The sequence below is a fragment of the Myotis daubentonii genome, chromosome 10, assembly GCF_963259705.1.
Source record: "Myotis daubentonii chromosome 10, mMyoDau2.1, whole genome shotgun sequence".
NCBI classification, from domain to species: domain Eukaryota; kingdom Metazoa; phylum Chordata; class Mammalia; order Chiroptera; family Vespertilionidae; genus Myotis; species Myotis daubentonii.
In genome coordinates, this window is record NC_081849.1 from 60,629,486 (window position 1) to 60,637,035 (window position 7,550).

At 38.4% G+C, this 7,550-nt stretch overlaps 1 pseudogene; it reads right to left on the reverse strand.

The window, feature by feature from the left end:
- Positions 1 to 6,357: 6,357 nt before the first annotated feature.
- Positions 6,358 to 7,339, reverse strand: LOC132211505 (ribosome production factor 2 homolog; annotated as a pseudogene).
- Positions 7,340 to 7,550: the final 211 nt, after the last annotated feature.

Sequence of the window (7,550 nt, forward strand, 5' to 3'; positions counted from 1 at the left end):
AGTGCAGAATTTCCAGTTATTCTAGAGTTTCTAAGGATGGTCAACACATTATCAGCTGAACATGGCCTCTGCTGGCTGCTTCCCCTACCCAGGTGACCCCCGTGAGCCTTCCCCGGTGACTGTGTGCTACCATCCCAGCATTGCCTGCAACTGGAAGAGGGGAGTGGGCAAGGAAGGTTGACCTGGTCAACAGACATTTACCTATTTAGTTTCCCATGAGGTTGAGCAAACTTCAGGTTCTGGAAGTAAGATATTAGGAGCCAAAAAGGACAGAAGCAGAGAGGGACTGCTAAGACAAGACCCCAGGTCCTTGAAGCAGGAGGGTTGACACCATTCTCCAAGCTGGTGCCCTATCTTCCCCAGGAGAATAGAAACGTTCTCTCTTGCCGTGACTGAGAGTTAAGGCCTTCTCCAACAGAAGTTGCTTGTAATATATAATGAGTCATCATTCATTAGGTATGTGCTACAACAGCACAAAACTTATGAATGTAGCAATATTTACTGCCAACCACAGGGAATCCTGTAATTCTAGTTCAATTGCTCCCTTGTTTTTCTTTCTGAAAAATGAGGGATTCTTTCTTATAGAGGAAGAGGTTAGTTTCATCTGTATAATAAAGCAGTGGGGAGCTGGAGAGAATAACCCCTGGCAACCAATGATTTTTTTTTTTTGAACCAATGGTCTTTTTACTGTGTCTATGATTTTGCATTTTCTAGAACGTGATAAATTGGAATCATACAGTATGTAGCTTCTTCAGATTGGTCTCTTTCACATAATAATATGCATTTTGTTTTGTTTTGGTTTTGTGTGTATGGTTTTGTTATTTTTGTTTGTTTTGTTTTGCATTTATCCTGCTTGGTGTTTGAGCTTCCTGAATCTGTGGATTGGTCTCTGACATTAATTTAGGACATTATCAGTCATTATTGCTTAAAATATTTCTTCTGTTTTTGTTTCTCTTCTCATTTTGGTATTACCGTTATGCATATATTATGCCTTTTGTGGTTGCCCCACAGTTCTTAGATATTCTTTTCTTTCCTCCTCCTCCTCCTCCTCCTCCTCCTCCTCCTCCTCCTCCTCCTCCTCCTCCTCCTCCTCCTTCTTCTTCTTTATCATCTTTTTTTCTTTCTCTTTTTTAGTTTTGGAAGTTTCCACTGATGTATCTTAAAGCTCAGAGATTTTTTTTCTCAGCCATGTCCAATCTACCATTGGCTCAAAGGCATTCTTCGTTTCTATTGCAGTGTTTTGTACCTCTAGCATTTATTTTTATTCTTTCTAAAAATGCTCATCTCTTTGCTCACATCGTCTATCCATTCTTACATGCTGTCTACTTTATCTATTAGAGCTCTTAGCATATTAATCATAGTTGTTTTAAATTCCCTGTCTAAAAATTCCAACATCCTTGCCATATCTGAAACTAGTTTTTTACGGTTACTCTTTCTCTATAAAATGCATTTTTTGCCTATTAGTATATCTTGTCATTTTTTATTGAAAGCTGGGCATGCCATGTTGGATAAAAGAACTCAATAGGCCTTTAGTGGGATGGTGGTGAAGTGTGGAGGAGAGGGGATGTTCTATAGTCCTATGATTTGGGCTCACAAGCCCTTTTCAGTCCTGACCCCTAATGTGAGACAGGATGGCGAGAGGGGGATGGAGTTGGGTATTTCCCATCCCTCAGGTTGGTTAGGCTTATATAAATTCTTCAGAGGTTAGGCTCTGATATAATAGTTTCTCTTAATGGCAGGACTTGAGGACACACAAGAAAGCTTATAACAAATAGAGTAAAAATCTTTTAAATATATTTTTCAAGGATGCCCTTAGGAATGTCTAATCAAAAAACCTAAAAATATGAACCAAATCCTCAGGTTGGAATTGTGGTGAAAAAGTCAGTGACGATGACAATGAAGACATCCACTTATTGAGAGGCTAAAATAATAAATCTTTCTTCACATTCTTTCTAACCCTCACAACTACACGCAAAGTGGTCTTGTTAACATCAGGCTTACAAAGGTTAAGGATTCAAGCTCAAATTTATCTGATTCTGGAGCCCAGGCCTTTTCCCATGATGTCTCTGAAGTTGTGTGATATCATACTGAGAAGTTTAAATGGTATGTCTAGCATTTCCTAAAGTGCATCCTAAGGAATAGTAATTCTTTATGGTATTGATCAATGTGATTATAAAATGAGATAATATGGCCATGCTTTTCCTATTAAATGATAGTCATGCCTTAATAACATTGAAGGCTTGTCTAATATGAGCTTCACTTAATTTGTTTATCACCTCTGAGCCTCAGTTTTCTCATCAGTGTCGTGGGTTTACTATTACCTGCCTCATAGGACTGCTCTGAGCTAAATGATAGAATGTACGTACTGTATCTAACATAGGACTTGACCAAGAGTATCTGCCCCATGGAGGAAACTGTAAATATTTTCTTGCAGTATTTTAGGCCATTCATTAGGAAGTTTCTGCCAGAAGTTGTCTATATGATATATTCCAACCTGAGAATTTGGTTCATATTTTTAGGTTTTCTGATTAGACATTTCTAAGGGCATCCTTGAAAAATATATTTAAAATTTTTTTACTCTATTTTTTATAAGCTTTCTTGTTATTTAGCTGAGAACATTGTACACTATCCCTTAAAGGATCCAAATGAGAATAGATATGGCTTCTGAAAGTCTTGGGTATTTTTAATCTTCTAAGTCTTCAACCAATTGTCATTTCATTAAGGTGCCCTGCCGAGATGTTCCTTCACATACCATCATTAAGATGAATTGTAGCTCTGCTCTATAATACACGTATTCCAAGCTCAGTCCACGTGTGCTGAAATTACAATGACAGGCACGATTCCAGTTCCCGGTGAGGAACGCAGAATCACAGCTGCTGTTGCAGGAGGCTTTGCTGTCAGTTTCTAGCTAGTAAGCCACCATCCTAATGATGAGAAGAAAAGCCCAAAATACAAACAAAAAAGTTAGCCCTTCAGCAAAAAACAAAACAAAACAAGGATTACTGTTAGAAATTGTAAGATATGCATAACAATATTTTCATTTTAACCATTTGTACATATGCAGTTCAGAGGCATTAAATACATTCACAGTGTTGTGTAACCGTTACCCCTGCTTATATTTCAACTTTTTCATCATCCTCAACATACACACTGTACTCATTAACCAACAACTTCTCCCTTACTCTCTGTTCCTGGTAACCTCTATTTCTATCTTTATTACTTTGCTTATTCTAGGTACCCCATATAAGTGGGATCATATTTGTTCTTCTATGTCTGGCCTATTTCATTAAGCATAATGTTTTTAAGATTCATCTAGGTTGTAACATATATCAAAATTTCATTCCTTTTAATGGCTGGATAGTATTCCATTGCATGTATATACTACATTTTGTTTATCCCTTTATCTTTTAATGGACACTTGTGTTTTTTCCAACTTTTGGATATTGTAAATAATGCTGCTATGAACATTGGTGTGAGATATCTCTTTTAGTACCAGCTTTTAATTCTTTAGATATATACCTAGGAGTAAAATTGCTGGCAATATTGTAGTTCTATGTTGAACCAAAATGTTTTCCACAATAGCTACACCATTTTACATTCTTACCAGTGATAGGATTCCAATTTCTTCACATCCTCACCAGTACTTATTATTTTCTAGTTTTGTTATTATTATTATTATTATTATTATTGCCATCCTAGTAGGTATAAAGTGGTATTTCATTGTGGTTTTGATTTGTATTTCCCTAACAATTAATGGTGTTGAGCATCTTTTTATGTGCTTATGGGCCATTTGTATATCTTCTTGGAGAAATATCTACTTAGTCCTTTGCCTATTTTTAAATTCGGTTCTTTGTTCTTGTGTTTAGTTGTGGGATTCTTTATAAAATCTGGATATTAATCACTCTTCAGATATGATTTGCACATATCTTACTCTGTATATTGTCTTTTTACTTTCTTGGTAATGTTCTTGGATACCTAACAACTTTTAATTTTTATGAAGTCTAACTAATCTATTTTTTCTTTTGTGCTTTTGGTGTCACTCCAGAGGTTACTTTTTAATGTTTCAAATAGAACCTTAACATTGACTCCCAATAATTATTTTTACAACTTGCTTCTTGTCTTCTGTTATCTGTTGCCATCAAATGTTTTCTTGGTTTTCAGGGTACCATGACTGGTGACTAATCTCTTTTACAGCCCACGTGATTTTCAAAGTCACATCCAATAGGTTTGTTCTGTTGACTACTCCTCCAGCAATTGCTCATGTCATCTCATCCTTTCTTCTCTATATCACGGGAGAGGACAAGACTAGAGAAAGTCTGTCCATGATATTTAATACTTGGCTCACATGTAGGGATTGATTGCTGCTGTGATGTACTCACATTTTAAGAACACTGTGCCCAGGAAACATGTACTCACCATGCCTTTGTCCCTTCACTGTCAGAGATAACTCCGTTTACTATGTATGGTGCAGCCCACAGCAAACACTAGGGCCCAGTGTCACCTGGTTCAAACATTATCATTTTATCCAGCCAAATTTTGGGTCCAACAGGAGGAATAATGGGAAGAACAAACAGGAAGGAAGAAAATAATCAAAATACTAAGGTGAGGGGCACATAGGGACCTAGGAGACCAGATAAGGCAGTGCTATCCTCAGTAACAGAGCAGAGTAGCAGTCTTTTGTGACTCTGGAGGACAAGGCCCATCACCCAATCTGTCCTTTCCTGTGGGTTCTTCTCAAACTGCCTCCAAACAGGTTCTGAATGTTGAATGCCTTAAAATTTAGGCAGTAGCTTAATCCAAAGCTGAGAGATCAGAAAAGCAAAACACGAATAAGTCAAGACTACCACACCCATTGCTTATTCACTGACTGTGAAGACTAGAAACATCTCCAAGGTATGTCGTAGCTATGCTTTTCATCCTTTCTTTTTCTGGTAAAAATAAAATAGCTGAGACACATGAAATACATACAGTTAAAAATACACACGTGTGATTATCTCAGCAATTGAAAAATCTAAACCTCAAGAGGAAACAAAGAACTATCACTGAGTGTAGCCACATTGGAGATATACAAAATGACTTCTTCTGGGAAAAGTATAGGTAGGACCCAAGAAACAGTCCCTCTGAGAAATTAAGTGGGCATGTAGAGCACCAGTAAATCATGGCCAGGCCTTACCTTTTTCTGTCAGGTTAATTACTGCCTCTGAATCTGAGCATCAGGATCTTTCCCGACTGGGCCCTGACATAGTTCAGGAACCACCCATTCTGCTCACCTCCCTCGTCCCTACCTTTGCATTTCAATCCCATTCTCTGGAACAAGGCCTGGCATACTCTTAAAGTGAAGAACCACAGAGTGAGTATTTTAGACACTGGGATTTAAGAGGCAAAATTGAGGATATTTTGTAGGGACCTAAATAACCATTTTATACATGTAACCATTTAAAAACATAAAACTCATTCTTAGCCAGAGTTGGCCTTCGAGGCAGGGTGCTGAGCCCCCTTTCGGAGGGCTGATCCAGACATTGGGCTCCACTCTGTGAAAGAGCAGCAGCAGCAGCAAGTCATTAGCAGCTAGGAGATGTGTGCACTGGGGGCTCTCCGTTCACAGAGAATATAGAGCACCTTCCCAGGGTATTCCAAATATCGGGGCACCTTCTAAGGATATTCTGAAACCATGAAAAGTATCTCTTCTATAGATTTCAGCCGGCATGTGATGCTTTAGATACTGATATCTAAAGTTGAATCATAAAGATCACTGAGAAATGGCTGAAAGTTTCTGCCAGAGTTTGGGGTGTGCAAAGGCTCCCCTTGCCGTCTTGGCCTGGTGACAGCACCGAGAAGTGGAATGTGACCATCTGGTATGATGAGTTTGCTAGTGACCGACAGGCAGCACAGAGAGGTTCTGGGAATGAATGAGATCATGTCTGTGAAGTGCTTTGAGCTCCTTAGGAGAAATTTTCTTTGTAATTAGAAAGTAATGCTGCGTTATTACAGTTATTACGATTATCACCATTATTAAAGGTAGAGCCAGAAGACACGGTCCTTCCAATGAGAAAAGTTGTGCATAAAGCTGAGTAACTCATACAGGAAGTGGTTCATGCGCCTATTATGAGCTTCCAGTGTGTAATTGCAGTGTATGGGTGGCTTTGCGTGCACCAGTTTGGTATTTGCTCAGAACAACCCTTTGCATGTGGAACAGCGTCCAAAAGGTGCCCCATATATACCAAACACAAAAGTAGAAAGGTCTGAATGACCACTGAATTGCAAATTTGAAATTTAATTACTTCTTAAGGATTTCTTTTATTTTCTAAATTTTTAGATTAATTTATTTATTTTGATGCTTGACATAATTCTCTTTATGTCAACAGACTACAATGAAACGAGTTATGGGCTAAGTTCCATCCATTTTTTTTAAAATTCTCTTCGACTTTCTCTCCTGGTCTTCTGTTATCCTTTCTACAGGTCGCTTCTTCAGCCCCTTCATTTTTCTGGTTTGTAGTTTGTTTGGGTCTTGCTTCTGCATATGAATCCTTCCATAGTTGTACCAAAAGTATCATGGGAGATATTCTTCTTTTTCTTTGGCTTGAGGGCTTTTGGCATTTTCATGGATAACTTATAAAGGTCATCTGAGGCCAGATGTGTCCTCCTCAGCACCAGGTCCAGTGAGGGTCCCATCTCTTCCAATTCAGTCCGTGGTGTTCTGCAACCAGATGTATTCAACAGCAGCTTATAGCTTTGAAAGTAAATCTTCCCCTTCAGTGCAGTGGAGTGTAGGACATACTCTAAACCAGCCAGGCAGATATTTGATACTGCGGGGCCCCTGAAAAGATCAATAAGAAGATTTTTTTAGCCTTCTGTTGTTTTCTGTTACATCAAAAGCATTACCAGCAAATATTCACATGTTCCCTCAGGGCATTTACTATTCTTAATATCTTTTAGAGAGACAAACTTCTCAATACCTAATTCAATCATACAAACTATTAATAGATTATTTGGCCGCTTCTTATTATGGGAGCCAAACATAAATAAAGAACAATCTGACTTCTTTGAAGAAAATTCTAATGATGTCTGATCCTCAAATGGTCTCATAATATTTTTCTTTTTATACAGAACACCATATGGTTTTTTCAATGCATGCACATCTCTAAGTACTTGTGTGACTGCTGAATTTGCATTTCCCCCTTTAATAAGCATGGCATTTTTAATATTTTCACTGAGTTTCAGTTCTCTCTTCTCAAGGAATCTCTTGGCCCTTTTCGTTTGGGGTTTTACAATCCTATCCAGAGCTTCCATCGCTACCGCACCCGGAGCTGCACTAACACATGTGCACCGCGGGATTACTGCAAGAAGCTAAATTTTTAATTTATTATTATTTTTTTGTTTGTTAATCCTCACCCAAGGATATTTTCCCATTGATTTTTAGAAATCGTGGAAAAGAAGGGGGAGGTGGGGAGAGACAAACATTGACATGAGAGAGACACATCAATTGTCTCCCACACTTGCCCTGACCAGGGCTAGGGATCAAGCCTGCAGCCTAGGTATGTGCCCTTGAC